Here is a 15,945-nt window from a genome sequence, read left to right as displayed (position 1 = left end):
GGTTCAAGTGATTTTCCTGCCTCAGCCTCCCAAGTAACTGAGATTACAGGTGCACACCACTATGCCTGGCTAATTTTTGTATTTTTAGTAGAGACGGAGTTTTACCATGTTGGCCAGTGTGGTCTCAAACTCCTGACCTCAAGTGATCCACCCGCCTCAACCTCCCAATCGTGATCAATTTTAGAACATTTTCACCCCGGCACCCCCACCAAAGACGTTTCATACTCATTAGCAGTCACTTCCCATTAGTCTTCTCCCCAGTCCTAGCCACCTACTGATATACTTTCTGTCTCTATCTAGAGATTTGTCTATTCTAGATATTCCATATAAATGAGATCATACAAGATACTGGTCTTGATGGCTGGCTTCTTTTGCTTAGCATAATGTTTTGAGGTCCATCCATGCTGTTGCATGTATCATTCCTTCCTATTGTCATGATATTCTGTCGTATGGATCTACCTCCACTACCCAGTTGGTCAGTTCAGTTGCTTTCATGTTGGCTAATATGACTAACGCTTCTCTGAATGTGGAGTGGAATTGCTGTCATATCGTAGCTCTATGTTTAACTTTTTTTTTTCTTTTCCTCCTGAGTGGCTAGGACCATGGGCACATGCCACCACACGTGGCTAATTTTGTATTTTTTGTAGCGATGGGGTTTTGCCACGTTGCCCAGGCTGGTCTTGAACTCCTGGGCTCAAGTGATCTGCCTTCCTCGGCCTCCCAAAGTGCTGGGATTATAGGTATGAGCCGTGGTGCCCCGCCTTGTGTTTAACTTTTTGAGGAGCTATCAAACTGTTTGCACAAGTGGCTATGCCATTTTACAGTCCTATCAGCAACGTATAAAGGTTCTAACTTCTCCATATCCTCATCAGCACTTTTCGTTTGTCTTTTTTATTATAGCCATCCTAGTGGGTATGAAAGTGGTGTCTCATTATAGTTTTGATTTTCATTTCCCTAATAACTCATGATATTGAATGTCCTTTTATATGCTTGTATATCTTTGGAGAAATGTCTGTTCAAATTCTTCGCCTATTTTTAATTGGATTATGTGTCTTTTTATTATTGAGTTGCAGGACTTCTTTTTTTTGGAGACGGAGTCTCACTTTGTCACCCAGGCTGGAGTGCAGTGGCGTGATCTCGGCTTACTGCAACCTCCGCCTCCTGGGTTCAAGCAGTTCTCCTGCCTCAGCCTCCCTCAGCTGGGACTACAGGCACACAATGCCACACCCGGCTAATTTTTTTTTTTCTTTTGTATTTTCATAGAGATGGGGTTTCGCTGTGTTGCCCAGACTGGTCTTGAACTCCTGAACTCAGGCAGTCCGCCTGCCTTGGCCTCCCAAAGTGCTAGGATTACAGGCGTGAGCCACCACGCCTGGCCAGGACTTCTTTATGTATCTGGATATAAGTCCTTTGTCAGATAATATGAATTGTAAATATTTTCTCCCATTCTGTGGGTTCTTTTCATTTTATTGATAGTATCTTTTGATGTACAGTAGGTTTTAATTTCAGTGATGTCCAGCTTACCTATTTTGTTGTCACTTGGGCATTTGGTGTTATATCCAATAAATCATCCCCTCACTCAGGGTGACGAAGATCTATTCCTATGTTTTCTTCTAGGAATTTTATCGTTTTAGCTCTTACATTTAGGACAGTGATCCATTTTGAGTTATTTTTGTTTCAAGACAGGGTCTCATTCTGTCACCCAGGCTAGAATGCAGTGGCACGATCACAGCTCACTGCAGCCTTGACCTCTTAGGCTCAAGTGATACCCCCACCTCAGCCTCCTGAGTAGCTGACACTAAAGGTGTGAGCCATCACACACAGCTAATTTTTGTATTTTTTGTAGAGATGAGGTCTCCCTATCTGCCCATGCTGGTCTCGAGCTCCTGGGCTCAAGTGATTCTCTTACCTTAGCCTCCCAAAGTGCTGGGATTACAGACATACTGTACCCAGCCCATTTCGAGTTAATATTTGTGTATAGTGTGAGAGTAGGGGTACAGGTTTTTTCTTCTGACATGGATATCTAGTTTTCTCAGCACCTTTTGTTGAAAAATATTCTTTTTACCGTTGGATTGTCTTGGCAACCTTGTCAAAAATCAGTTGACCATAGACTGAGTATGGTGACACCCATCTGTAGTCCCAGATACTAGAGAGGCTGAAGCAGGAGGATCACTTTAGCCCAGGAGTTCAGGGCCAGCCTGGGCAACATAGTGACACCCCATCTCTGAAAAAAATAAAGAATTGACCATAAAACATAAACATAAAGGTTAACTTCTGGACTCTTAATTCTGTTCCATTGATTTGCATGTCTGTCACTATGCTAGACCACACTGTCTTAATTACTGTAGTTGTAGCAAGTTTTGAAATCAAGAAGTGAGAGTCTTCCAACTTTGTTCTTTTTCAAGATTGTTTTGGCTATCCTTGCATTTTCATACGAATTTTAGGATCAGCTTTCCAATTTCTTTCTTTTTTTTTTCTTTTACAGATAGGATCTTTCTCTGTTGCCCAGGCTGGAGTGCAATGGTGTGATTATACTTCACTGCAGCCTTGAACTCCTGGGCTCAAGTGATCCTCTTTGCTTTTTTTTTTTTTTTTTTTTTTGTAGAGAGAGAGTCTTGCTTTGTAGCTCAGGCTGATACCAAACTTCGAACAATCCTCCCTCATCCTCCCAAAGTGCTGGTATTACAGGCATGATCTACCAAACTCAGCAGCTTGTCAATTTCTTAAAAAAACAAAAAACAAAAAAAAACAAAAAAATAGCAATAACAGCTGAAATTCTCATAGAGATTATGTTGAATCTATGTATCAACTTGGGGAGTATTGCCAGTTAACAATATTGTCTTCCAGTCTGTGAACATGGGATTTATTTAGATCTTTAATTTTCTTTCAGGAGTGTTTTATAGTTTTCAGTGTACAAGTCTTACAGTTCCTTTGTTAAATTTATTCCTAGGCATTTTATTCTTTTTGATGCTACTTTAAAATGGGATATTTTTTAATTAAAAAAAATTTTTAATCTCCTCATGCTTTTATCTCAGAGTCAGGGGTTTGTTTTTTAGAGACAAAGTCTTGCTCTGTTGCTCAAACTAGAGTGTAGTGGCTCCATCATAGCCCACTACAGCCTTGAACTCATGGGATTACAGGTGTGAACCACTGCACCTAGCTGGACTTTTTCTTTTTTTCTTTTTTGTTGAGACGGAGTCACTCTGTTGCCCAGACTGGGAGTGCAGTGGTGTGCTCTCGGCTCATTGCAACCTCCGCCTTCCGGGTTCAAGTGATTCTCCTGCCTCAGCCTCTGGAGTATCTGGGATTACAGGCACCCAGTACTACACCCAGCTAATTTTTTGTATTTTTAGTAGAGATGGGGTTGCACCATGTTGGCCAGGCTGGTCTCAAACTCCTGATCTCGTGATCTGCCTGCCTCAGCCTCCCAAAGTGCTGGGATTACAGGCATGAGCCACTGCGCCCGGCTATTCCTAAGTATTTTACCTTTTTTTCTGTAGCTATTATAAATGGAATTGCTTTCTTGATTTCTTTTTCAGATAGTTGGTTGTTAGTGTATAGAAATGCTACTGATTTTTGTATGTTGATTTTGTATCCTGCAACTTCACTGAATTTATTTGTTCTAACGGTTTTCTTTTTCTTTTCTTTTCTTTTCTTTTTTTTTTAAACGGAGTCTCACTGTATCACCCAAGCTGGAGTGCAGTGGCATGTTCTCAGCTCACTGCACCCCTGTCTCCTGGGTTCAAGCAGTCCTCATGCCTCAGCCTCCTGAGTAGCTGGGACTATAGGCATGTGCCACCATGGCTGGCTAAGTTTTATATTTTAGTAGAGACAGGGTTTCACCATGTTGGCCAGGATAGTCTCAAACTCCTGACCTCAAGCCATCTGCTTGCCTTGGCCTCCCAAAGTGCTGGGATTACAGGCATGAGCCACTGCACCCGGGCTTGTTCTAACAGTTTTTTGGTGGAGTCTTTAGCGTTTTCTATATTTAAGATTGTGTCATCTGCAAATGGGAACAATTTTTCTTCTTCCTGTCCAATTTGGGTGCCTTTTATTTCTTTCTCTTGACTTATTCCTCTGGCTGGAACTTCTAGTATCCTGTAGAATAGAAGTGACAGGAGTTCCTCATCTTAAAGGAAAGGCTTTCAGCTTTTCACCATTGAGTATGATGGTAGCTGTGGGTTTGTTATATATGGTATTTATTATGTTGAGGTACATTTCTCCTATATCTAGTTTTTTGAGTTTCTATCATGCAGGGATGTTGAATTTTGCCAAATGCTTTTTCTGCATCTATTGATGTACGATTTTTATCCTTCATTCTGCTAATTCGCATGGTTGAACCAACCTTGCATCCTTGTGATAAATCCTACTTGATCATAGTAAATGATCCATTTGACATACTGTTAAATATGGTTTCCAGTACTTTGTTGAGGATTTTTGCTTCTGTGTTCATCAGGGATATTGGCCTGTAATTTTCTTTTCCTCTAGTGTCATTGTCTGGCTTTGGTATCGGGGTAATGCTGGCCTAATAAAAAGAGTCTGGGGTCAGGTGCAGTTGCTCACACTTGTAATCCCAGCACTTTGGGAGGCCGAGGCGGGTGGATCACAAGGTCAGAAGTTTGAGACCAGCCTGACCAACATGGTGAAACCCCGTCTCTACTAAAAATACAAAAATTAGCCAGGCGTGGTGGCATGCGCCTGTAATCCCAGCTACTCAGGAGGCTGAGGCAGGAGAATTGCTTGCATCCGAGAGATGAAGGTTGCAGTGAGCCGAGATTGCGCCACTGCACTCCAACCTGAGTGACAGAGCAAGACTCTGTCTCAAAAAAAAAAAAAAAAAAGAGTTTGGAAGTATGCCTTCTTCTTCAGTTTTTTGGAAGAGTTCGAGAATGACTGATATTACTTCTTTATTTTATACATTTTATTTATTTATTTATTTTTGAGACAGAGTCTTGCTCTGTCACCCAGGCTGGAATGCAGTGGTGCAATCACAGCCCACCGCCTCAACCTTCTGGGCTTAAGCAGTCCTCCTGCCTCAGCCTTCTGAAGAGCTGCAACTAGAGGCATGCAACAACCTCGCCCAGCTAAGTTAAAATTTTTTTTTTTTAGAGATGGGGTCTTGCTATGTTGCCCAGGCTGGTCTCAAACTCCTGGCTTGAACTCAAGCAGTCCTCCTGCCTTGGCCTCCTAAAGTGCTAGGAGTACAGGCCTGAGTCACGACACCCGGCCTAAAACATCTTGTAACTGGCTATTTTAAGCTGTTAAGAACTTAACTTTGAGTGCATTAAAAAACTCTACACTTACGCTCCACCCCCTCACCACATTTTATGGTTTTGATGGTATAATTTATTTCTTTTTATAATGTGTATCTGTTAACAAATTATTGTAGATATTATTTTAATAATTTTACCTCTTAACCTGTATACTACATGTATAAGCAATCTACACACCACCATTACAGTATTATAGTGTTCCGAATTTGACTGTATACTTACTTTTACCAGGAAGTTTTATACTTTCATGTGTTTTCGTGTTACTAATTAGCATTCTTTTCTTGCAGCTTGAAAAACTCTCTTTAGCACAGAGGTGTCCAAGGGAACAAATACAGTCGTGGGTTCTTAGTTTCTGTTTCTAGTTGAGCCAGTAAAGCCCCTTCCTCATCCCTTTTTTCTGCTTATCACTAGACACAGAAACTAAAAACCATGGCTTCAGGCTGCTAAAAACTTAAAACAAAATAGAACAACAACAACAAAATAAGGCGGGTTAGACAAGCTAATTTTAGCATTTCTTGAAGACAGATCTGGTGGCGATGAACTCCCTCAGCTTTTGTTTATCTTGAAAAGTCTCTTGTCTCTCCTTCATTTCTTGCTTTTTAATTATTATTTTTAAAATTTCAGTTGGTTTTTGGGGAACAGGTGGTGATTGCCTACATGGGTAAATTCTTTAGTGGTGATTTCTGAGATTTTGGTGTACCCATCACCCAAGCAGTATACACTATACCCAATGTGTAGTCTTTTATCCCTCACCCCCTCCCACCCTTTCCCCTGAGTGCCCAAAGCCCATTGTGTCATTCTTATGCCTTTGCATCCTCATAGCTTAGCTCCCACTTGTGATTGGGAACATATAATGTTTGGTTTTCCATTCCTGAGTTACCTCACTTAAAATAATGGTCTCCGATTCCATCCAGGTTGCTGCAAATGCCATTATTTCATTCCTTTTTATGGCTGAGTAGTATTCCATGGTATATATATTACCACAGTTTCCTTATCCACTTGTTAGCTGATGGGCATTTGGGCTGGTGCCATGGTTTTGCAGTTGTGAATTGTGCTGCTATAAACATGCGCGTGCAAGTGTCTTTTTCATATAATGACTTTTCCTCTCCTTCATTTCTGAAGGGCGGCTTTGCTGGTGCAGTCTTTTTGGTTGAAAGGTTTTTTTCCTTCAGCACACTGAATAGATTATTTCACTTTTTCATGGCCTATAAAGTGTCCACTGAGAAATCTGCTGCTAGCCTTTTTAGAACTCCTGTACCTGTTATTTGCTTCTTTTCTCTTGCTACTTTCAAGGATCCTCTGCTTGTCCTTGATTTTTGACAGTTTGATTATATGTTTTTGTATAGTCTTGTTTGAATTTAATTTGATTGGAGAACTTTGACCTATGCCTGGATATTTTGTATCTTTCTCCAAACTTGGAAAACTTTCTGCTATTACTTTTTAAAGTAAGCTTTCTGTTCATTTGTTTTTTTCTTCTCCTTCATGAACTCTATAATTCAAAAATTTGAAGCTATCCTATAAATCCCATAAGCTGTCTTATTTCTTTTTCATTTTTCCCCCTATGACTGTATGTTTTCAAACAATGTGTCTTCAGGTTCACAGATTCTTTTTTCTGCTTTATCAGTTCTGAGTGGGATATCCCACTCAGGGGATATCAACAGAGTACTTTGTGAGCATGAGATGATTATAACTATGAACTTTAACAAGACTTTATCTTTGACCTTTTGGCAATCTTCTTCTTGCCCATGCGCAGCTGTCATTTGCAGGGATAGCAATCAATTCCAGCCACCAGAGCATGGCTGTAGGGGAAGGTTGAGGTGCCCTTATCAACATTCTTCATGGTGACAGCTTTGTGTCCAGAGTAGCATTCAGCCAGGACCAGTACCACTTTCCCACATTTCGTGAACTTGCCCATTTCAACAGCAACCAACCAAGCCTATAGCAGAAAACACACAAAAAAACAAACAAAAAAAAACCTAATTTTAAAAATAATTTGTCTCTCTGTTAAATGTTTCATTTTATTCATTTTTTCATGATACCGTTGAATTGTCCCTGCATATTTTCTTGAAGTTTTGAGCTTCCTTTATATAATTACTTTGAATTCTTTGTAAGCCATTTCATAAGTCTCTTCTTTTTAGGGTCATTTACTGGTGCTTTCTTTTGTTCCTTTGGTGGTGGTATGTTTCCCTTTCCCTGATTGTTCTTTTTTTTTTTTTTTTTTTGAAGCAGAGTCTTGCTCTGTCACCCACCCACTCCAGGCTGGAGTGCAGTGGCGCGATCTCAGCTCACTGCAACCTCTGGCTCCCTGGTTCAAGCTATTCTCATGCCTCAGCCTCCCGAGTAGCTGGGATTACAGGCATGTGCCACCATGCCCATCTAATTTTTGTATTTTTAGTAGAGATGGGATTTCACCATGTTAGCCAGGCTGGTCTCGAACTCCTGACCTCAAGGGATCTGCCCGCCTCAGCCTCCCAAAGTGCTGGGATTACAGGTGTGAGCCACTGCACCCAGTTGATTGTTCTTTTTAAAAACAAAACAAAACAAGATTTATTTTGAGACAGAGTCTCACTCTGTCACCCAGGCTGGAGTGCAGTGGCACGATCTCGGCTCACTGCAACCTCTGCCTCCCAGCCTCAAGTGACCCTCCTGCCTCAGCCTTCCAAGTAACTGGGACCACCGACATGCGCCACTACATCCAGCTAATTTTTTTGTATTTTTTGTATAGACGGGGTTTCGCCACATTGCCCAGGCTGGTCTCGAACTCCTGAGCTCAAGCAATCCACCTGCCTCGGCCTCCCAAGGTGTTGGGATTACAGGCGTTGAGCCACCACCCCAGGTTAAAAAATTTTTTTCCTTAAAAAATAGAGACAGGGTCTGGCTATGTTGCCCAGGCTGGTCTCAAACTCCTCGGCTCAAGCAGTCTGCCTGCCTCGGCCTCCCAGAGTGCTTGGGATTATAGACCTGAGCCACCGTGCTTGGCCTCCCTGATTGTTCTTGATCCCTGTGGCTGTGCATTGGTGTCTGTACATCTGAAGAAGTGAAAACTCATTCAAGTCTTTGCAGACTGGCTTTGTCTGGGAAAGCCCCTCACCAGTCAGCCTGTCCAGAGGTTCTGGACTGGCCATCTGGCATGTTCTGCGGGTGTGCTTGCTGCTGGAGTCCTCACGCAGGCTGGTCTGGTGTCTGGGTTAGCAGGTGGGTGGACCCGATGTCTGGGTCCATGGGGTTTGGCCTGCAGCCTGGATCCAAACAGATGGGCCTGTTGATTGGGTATGTGGCAGTGGGCCTGGAGCCTGGGTCCACAAGGGCACAGCTGGTTCCTGGATCTGTGGGAGCCAACTTCATGTCTGGGTCCACAGGGGCTGACATGGTGCTGAGGTGGACCTGGAGCCTAAATCTGCAGTGTCAAGCCTGGGTTCTGGGTCCATGGGGGCTGGCCTGGATCCTGGGTCTGCAAGGGCGGTCCTAAAGTCTCAGTCCACGAGAGTTGGTTTGGCACCAGAGCTTACTAGGGTGGGCCTGAACCCTGGGTCAGCTAGAGCCTTTGACCATGAGGACCAGCCTGGAGCCTGGGAACTGTGTGGTGCTGGGGCAGGTGTGGAGCCTGGATTCGCTAGACCCAGCCCAGTACTGGGATCTACTGGGATAGGTCTGGACCCTGGGTCTGTTGGAGCGTGGGGCTGCAGGGACCAGCCTGAAGGGTGGGGCCACAGAGATCAGCCCACCACTGGGCAGGCCTAGAGTCTGTGTCTGTGCGTGCCAGCCTGGTACTTGAATCTAGAGGTGCTCTCCTGGTGCTGGGGCAGGCCTGCAGCCTAGGGCTATGTAGGTAGACCTGGTTCTGGGCTGGGCTGGAACCTAAGGTGGGCCTGGAGCCTGAGACGACATGGCCTGGCCTGGCACTGGGTGGGCCTGGAGCCTGTGTCCACAAGGTCTTGTTGGATGCTGAGTCTGCAGGTGCTGGCCTGATGACTAGTGCTGTGGGGGCTGGCCTGGTGCTGGGGTGTGCCTGAAACCTGGGGCCATGGGGACCAGCCCCATGCTGGGGGTGGTCTGGGACCCATGGCCACCTGGGCTGGCGTGGCCCTGGAATATGCCTGGTACCTGAGTCTGTGGGGGCCGTCCTGGCACTGGAGTGAGTCTGGAGACAGACTGCCAGGCAGGCCTGGAGTGTGAGGCAGTGGAATCTGGTCTGGTGCTGGGGCAGGCCTGGAGGCTCGGTCTACAGGTACCAGCCTAGAGGCTTGGGCTGTGGTTGCCTGCCCGGTGCTGGGTTTGACTGGGGCAGGCCTGGTGTTGGAGTCCAAGGGAAAGCCCAGTGCTTACTTCCTTTCTCTTCCGGCGAAAAAAAGTGTCTTCTTTCCCACTGCACTGCCTGGGGTTGGGGGAGGGGTGGCATGGATAATGTGTAACTGTTTTTCCTACCCTCTTCAATGTGTCTTTTCTTATTTCTGTGCTACACCCAGGTGCTGTCAACTCTCACCTGGTTTCCTTAGCTCTCGTGAAGTATTTTCGTGTATGGATTGTTTTTCAAATTGATGTTTCTGTTGGGGGAGGAGCACTGGAAAGTCCTACTCTGCCATCTTGCTGCCATCTGGACTCCCAAGGTTTGTTGTTGATCTGTTTTTGTTTTTGTTGCTGTCGTAGTTCTTTTTCTTGTTGCTGTTTGTTTGTTCAGTGACTTCTCAGAACTCATTTTGTGGATTCGGTCTCCCGCTGCATTATGTGGCCTCTGAGTTGCCTGCCAGCAGCCTTTTTTCCTTTCAGTTCTTGTTTTTCTTTTTAAGCCTGGATTCCTAGGGGTCATACCTGGTGAATAAATATAATTTGGTGGTCAGCTAGTGATTGGTCAGAATATATTCTTAAATGCCTTGCCTGTACATCTTCCAACCCTTGCCAAGAGGATCTGTGTTAAGAAAGCATTGCCTTCAAAGTCCAGCCAGTGTACGAGACAGCCTTCGCTCTCACTTTCTACTTGCACAGGGCCTCGCAGTCAGCCAGAAGTGAGTGGGTTGGGTCCTCTCCTATCCCAGCTCTTTCCTTGGCATGCATATAGCCTTGAGTATATGCACAGCCCTTTAGATCCCTAGGAGTATGTCAGAGCTTTTCAAAGTTTCCTGTGGTTGTCTCATTCTCTAGGATTTCCTGTAAAATTCTCTAAGTGGTCAGATTTCTCCGACGTCTGGAATTTGGTCAGCTTTTGGATCCTGTACCACTGAGCTAGGGAGGGTTGGGGAGGGAGGATGGGGATCACCACAAGTGAAGTGTTGTAGACCTCACTGTCTTGCCAAGATTCTGTAGCTTCTTTGGATGATGATTTTCACTTTATTCTGTGGCTTTGGTTAATTGCCAGAGTTCTAAAATGGTTGATTTGAATTGATTTGACCATCTTTTCATTGTTTTAGAGGGAAAGTGAGTTCATCGAAGTCCTCGCTCTGCCACTCCTATCTTTAAAAAAAACTTTAAATCCTCTTCATCTCACATGCCCTTGCAGTTATGACTTCATTTCTCATTTCCCCTAACGGCAAAACTCTTCAAAGAGTTTTCCTTCCTCACTTTCTCTACCCTTCTCCTATATGCTGTTCATATAACATGTATTCGATATATGATAAAAGAATAGGCAGGGCGCGGTGGCTCACACCTGTAATCCCAGCACTTTGGGAGGCTGAGGCGGGTGGTTCACTTGAGGTCAGGAGTTGAAGACCAACCTGGCCAACATGGTGAAATCTCATCTCTGCTAAAAATATAAAAATTAGCTGGGTGTGGTGGCAGTCACCTGTAATCCCGGCTACTTGGAAGCCTGAGGCAGGAGAATTGCTTGAACCCAAGAGGAGGAGGTTGCAGGGAGCCAGGGTCACGCCACTGTACTCCAGCTTGGGGGACAGAGTGAGATTCCATCTCCAAAAAAAAAGAAACAGAATATATACATTATATACACAAGTTATAAGTATAATAATATGAAAACCCAAGAACTCACAACCCTACCCAAAAACATTAATGATATCATCTACCCATGTGTCATTTTCTGTTCCATTCCTCACCCTCCCCACCACTCCACTCCTGAAATTCCTACTCTGCTAAGCCTTGTGCTTAACATTCACTTACCCTTTTTCATATATGGGATTTTTTTTTCATATTTGTGGGGATGCTTAACCAATACATTGTTTATTTGACTCGGTTATGAGCCTTGTAAAAATAGTATCATACTGTGTGTGGGGTTTTTTGTTGTTGTTTTGTTTTGTTTTGTTTTTGAGATGGAGTTTCACTTGTCTCCCAGGCAGGAGTACAGTGGTGTGATCTGGGCTCACTGTAACCTCTGCCTCATGGGTTCAAGCGATTCTTCTGCCTCAGCCTCCCGAGTGGCTGGGATTACAGGTTTGCACCACTACACCCAGCTAATTTTGTATTTTTAGTAGAGTTGGGGTTTCACCATGTTGGCCAGGCTGGCCTTGAACTCCTGATCTCAGGTGATCCACCCGCCTCGGCCTCCCAAAGTGCTGGGATTACAGGCGTGAACCACCACGCCTGGCCCTGTGTGGTCTTCCGAGACTTAACTTTTTTCACTCAATATTATGTTTCTAAGATTCACCTATGTTGTTGCATGTAGCTAGAGTTTGTTTACAATATTCCCTTGGGTGATCATAAGACACATTATCCATTCATCCATTGTTGGACATTTGGGTCATTTCCAGCTTTTTGCTCTTATGGATAGTGCTACCATGAGCATTCTTAGGTGTATGTCCTGGGACACATGCACACCCATTCTTCTAAGGTATATAGACCTAAGAATGCGATTGTTGGTTAATAGGTCATCCAAAAGTTCGGCTTGACAGGATTATGCCAAACCGGTGGTACCAATTTACACTACTTTCAGAAATGTATAAGAGATCCCATTGATCCACATCCTCAGACACTTGAAATTGTCCTCCTTCGGGCCGGGCTCGGTGGCTCAAGCCTATAATCCCAGCACTTTGGGAGGCCGAGATGGGCGGATCACGAGGTCAGGAGATCGAGACCATCCTGGCTAACACAGTGAAACCCCGTCTCTACTAAAAAATACAAAAAACCTAGCCAGGCGAGATGGTGGGTGCCTGTAGTCCCAGCTACTCGGGAGGCTGAGGCAGGAGAATGGCGTAAACCCGGGAGGCGGAGCTTGCAGTGAGCTGAGATCCGGCCACTGCACTCCAGCCTGGGCAGCAGAGCGAGACTCCGTCTCAAAAAAAAAAAAAAAAAATCCTCCTTCTTATTTTTTGTTATTACACTGAGTGTAAAATGGTATTTCATTGGGGACATATTAGCATTTTCTTAGTCATTAATGTGATCGAGCATCTTTTAATGGTCCTTAGCCACACATTTCCTCTTCTGTGAAAGGACTGTTAATATCTTTAGCCCATTAAAATTTTTCTGGGTACAATGGCTCATGCCTGTAATCCCAGCACTTAGGGAGGCCGAGGCAGGCAGATCATTTGAGCCCAGGAGTTCGAGACCAGACTGGGCAACATGGCGAAAACCCAACTATACAAAAAATACAAAAATTATCTGGGTGTGGTGGTGCATGCCTGTGGTCCCAGCTACTTGGGAAGCTGAGGTGGGAGGATGGCTTGAGCCCAGAAGGTAGTGGCTACAGTGAGCTGAGATCACGCTACTGCACTCGAGCCTAGGTGGCAGAACTAGACTCTGTCTCAAAAAAAAAAAAAAAAAAATTTTTTTTTTTTAGATGGGTTCTCACTACGTTGCCCAAACTGGTCTTAAACTCCTGTGCTCAAAGGATCCTCCTGCCTCCATTTCCCAAGTAGCTAGGATTATAGATGTGCATCACCGTGCCTGGCTAAATCATTTTTTATTGATTTGTGGGTGTTCTTTATGTGGATCCTCATCATTGGTCAGTTGTATGTGTTGAATAGCTTCTGTAATTTTGAAGCTTTTTTAATGGTGTCTTTACATGAGCAGAAATTCTTATCTTTCTCTTTCTTTGTCTCTCTCTCTCTCTCTTTCTCTCTTTCTCTCTCTCTCTCTCTTTCTTTCTTTCTTTCTTTCTTTCTTTCTTTCTTTCTCTCTCTCTTTCCCTCTCTCTCTCTCTCTCTCTCTTTCTTTCTTTCTTTCTTTTCTTTCGTCTCACTCTGTCACCCAGGCTGGAGTGCAGTGGTGGGATCACAGCTCACTGTAGCCTTGACCTCCCTGGGCTCAGGTCATCCTTCCACCTCAGCTTCCCGAGTAGCTCGGACTACAGGCATGTGCCATGCCTGTAAATTAGCCATACCTGGCTAATTGTTATTTTTTATTTTTTGTAGAGACAGGGTCTCCCTGTTGCCCAGGCTAGTCTTATTTTTCAGTTGAACAAATCCATCTTTTCTGTATTATAGCCAGCAATTTTTTGTCTTGTCTTCTCTAACCTACAGTTATAAACATTTTCTTTATTTTCTTCTAATAAAAGTTTTAAAAGTTTACCTTTCACATTTAAGTCCAAATGGAATTGGTTTTTGTGTGGTATAAGGTAGGGAGCTGGTTTCATTATTTTCCATATGGATAATGTAATAATCTGAGAAGCCACCTCTGGCCTGGAGTATCAAAGTTCCATATCCATATAGATCTGTTTCTGGCCTCTCTTTGCTGTTGGCCAGTTTATTGTCCCTGAACCAGTACTGTACTGCCTTAATTACCTTACCTTCATAATAAATCTTGATATTTGATAAAGCAAAATCTTCCCATCTTATTTTTCTTCAGAAGTATCATGTATTCTTAGCCCTTTGTTATTTAATTAATTAATTTATTTATTTTGAGATAGGTTCTTGCTCTGTCACCCAAGCCAGAGTGCAGTGGTGTGATCTGGGCTCATAGCAGCCTCGACCTTCTGGGCTCAAGCGGTCCTCCCACCTCAGCCTCCTGGGTAGCTGAGACTACAGGTACATGCCATTATGCCCAGCTAATTTTTGTATTTTTTGTAGAGACAGGGTCACCCCATGTTAACCAGGCTGGTCTTGAACTCCTGCACTCAAGCAATCCACCCACCTTGGCCTCCCAAAGTGCTGGGATGACAGGCGTGAGCCACCTTGCCCGGCCCTCCTTTGTTATTTTATTTTATTAATTTAGTTATTTGAGACAAGGTCTTGCTCTGTCACGCAGGTTGGAGTGCAGTGGTGCAGTAAGCTCACTGCAGCCTCAACCTTCAGGGCTCAAGCAGTCCTCCCACCTCAGCCTCCCAAGTAGCTGGGACTACGAGGGCATGCCACCACACCCAGCTAATTCTGGTATTTTTTTGTAGAGACAGGGTTTCCCCATATTCCCCAGGCTGGTCTCAAACTCCTGGCCTCAAGTGATCCTCCTGCCTTAGCCTCCCAAAGTGCTGGGATTACGGGGGGGTTACCATGCCCGGCCCCGCTTTGTTTTTTTTCAAACACATTTCAGAATCAACTTGTCATGTTCTATAAAAATGTTGGAATTGCAATGAATCTGTAGATCATGTTGAAGAGAATTGATGTTTATGGTGTTGAGTCTTCCTCCCTAAGAGCATGACATAGCTCTCTATTGTAAATAAATTATTGAACGTCTTTTGGCAGAGCTTTATATTTTTCTGCGTAAGGTCTACATATCTTGTGTTAGATTTATTTATTGGTGCTTTATGGGTTTGCTGCTATTATAAGTGGGATCTTTTATTGTATTTTTTATCTCTTTTGCAGGTATATAGAAATGAAGTTAGCTTTTGTATATTAGTACTATAACCATTTGCCTTATTACACTTTTCATTATTTATTTTATTTATTTATTTAAGTATTTATTTATTTATTTTTGAGGTCTCATCTTGCTCAGTCATCCAGGCGGGAGTGCAGTGGCGCGATCTCAGCTCACTGCAACCTCCGCCTCCCGGGTTCAAGCGATTCTCCTACTCAGCCTCCCCAGTAGCTGGGATTACAAGCACAGGCCACCACGCTCAGCTAATTTTTTGTATATTTAGTAGAGACGGGGGTTTCACCATGTTGGCCAGGCTGATCTCGAACTCCTGACCTCACATGATCCACCCGCTTAGGCCTCCCAAAATGTTGTTTTTTGTTTGTTTGTTTGTTTTTGTTTTTTGAGATAGAGTCTCGCTCTGTCTCCTAGTCTGGAGTGCAGTGGTGTGATCTCGGCTCACTGCCACCCCCACCTCCCAGGTTCAAGCAATTCTCCTGCCTCAGCCTCCTGAGTAGCTGGGATTACAGGCTCCCACCACCATGCCCGGGTAGTTTTTGTATTTTTAGTAAAGACGGGGTTTCACCATGTTGGCCAGGCTGGTCTCGAACTCCTGACCTCAGGTGATCTGCCCGCCTCGGCCTCCCAAAGTGCTGGGATTACAGGAGCGAGCCACCACGCCTGGCCCTAAACTTATTTTTAAGTAGGTTTTTATTCTGGAATAGTTTTAGATTTACAGAAAAGTTAGTTAAGAGATAGTACAGAGAGTTTCTGTATATTCCTCACCGTAGTACATTTATCAAAAATAAGAAAGCAACATTGATATATTACTACTACCTAAACATCAGACTTTACATGGCTTTATCAGTTTTTTTCACTGGGGTCCTTTTTTTGTTCTGGGATCCAATTCAAAATATCACATTGGATTTAGTTGTCATGTCTCCATAGTGTCCTCTGGTTTATGACAGGTTCTCAGTCTGTTCTTGTTGTTTTTTTTGTTTTGTTT

General features: G+C 43.9%; 1 protein-coding gene and 1 long non-coding RNA gene across 26 annotated transcripts in view; one reads left to right on the top strand and one right to left on the bottom strand.

Moving 5' to 3' along the window:
- KANTR (KANTR integral membrane protein) overlaps window positions 1–15,945 on the top strand; it is a 90,111-nt gene that overhangs the window by 10,284 nt on the left and 63,882 nt on the right. The window contains exon 4 of one of the 25 annotated variants that reach the window (XR_012092014.1): window positions 9,740–9,754. The exons of 23 other annotated variants lie outside the window; for them this stretch is intronic. The gene's annotated coding sequence lies outside the window, so the exon portion shown is untranslated. Of the gene's footprint in view, window positions 1–1,263; window positions 2,577–9,739; window positions 9,755–15,945 lie in introns of those variants that run through there. One more of the 25 variants, XR_012092016.1, reaches the window with a different exon arrangement.
- Window positions 2,638–15,945, bottom strand: part of LOC119622601 (uncharacterized) — a 40,501-nt gene continuing 27,193 nt past the window's right edge. The window contains exons 3-4 of the long non-coding RNA XR_012092018.1: window positions 9,757–10,082; window positions 2,638–7,209 (exon numbers count right to left, since the gene is read on the bottom strand). This is a non-coding gene — a long non-coding RNA (uncharacterized lncRNA). The remainder of the gene's footprint in view (window positions 7,210–9,756; window positions 10,083–15,945) is intronic.

This window comes from Chlorocebus sabaeus, chromosome X, assembly GCF_047675955.1.
Source record: "Chlorocebus sabaeus isolate Y175 chromosome X, mChlSab1.0.hap1, whole genome shotgun sequence".
NCBI lineage: Eukaryota > Metazoa > Chordata > Mammalia > Primates > Cercopithecidae > Chlorocebus > Chlorocebus sabaeus.
This window is presented reverse-complemented; position numbering and strand designations above follow the sequence as displayed.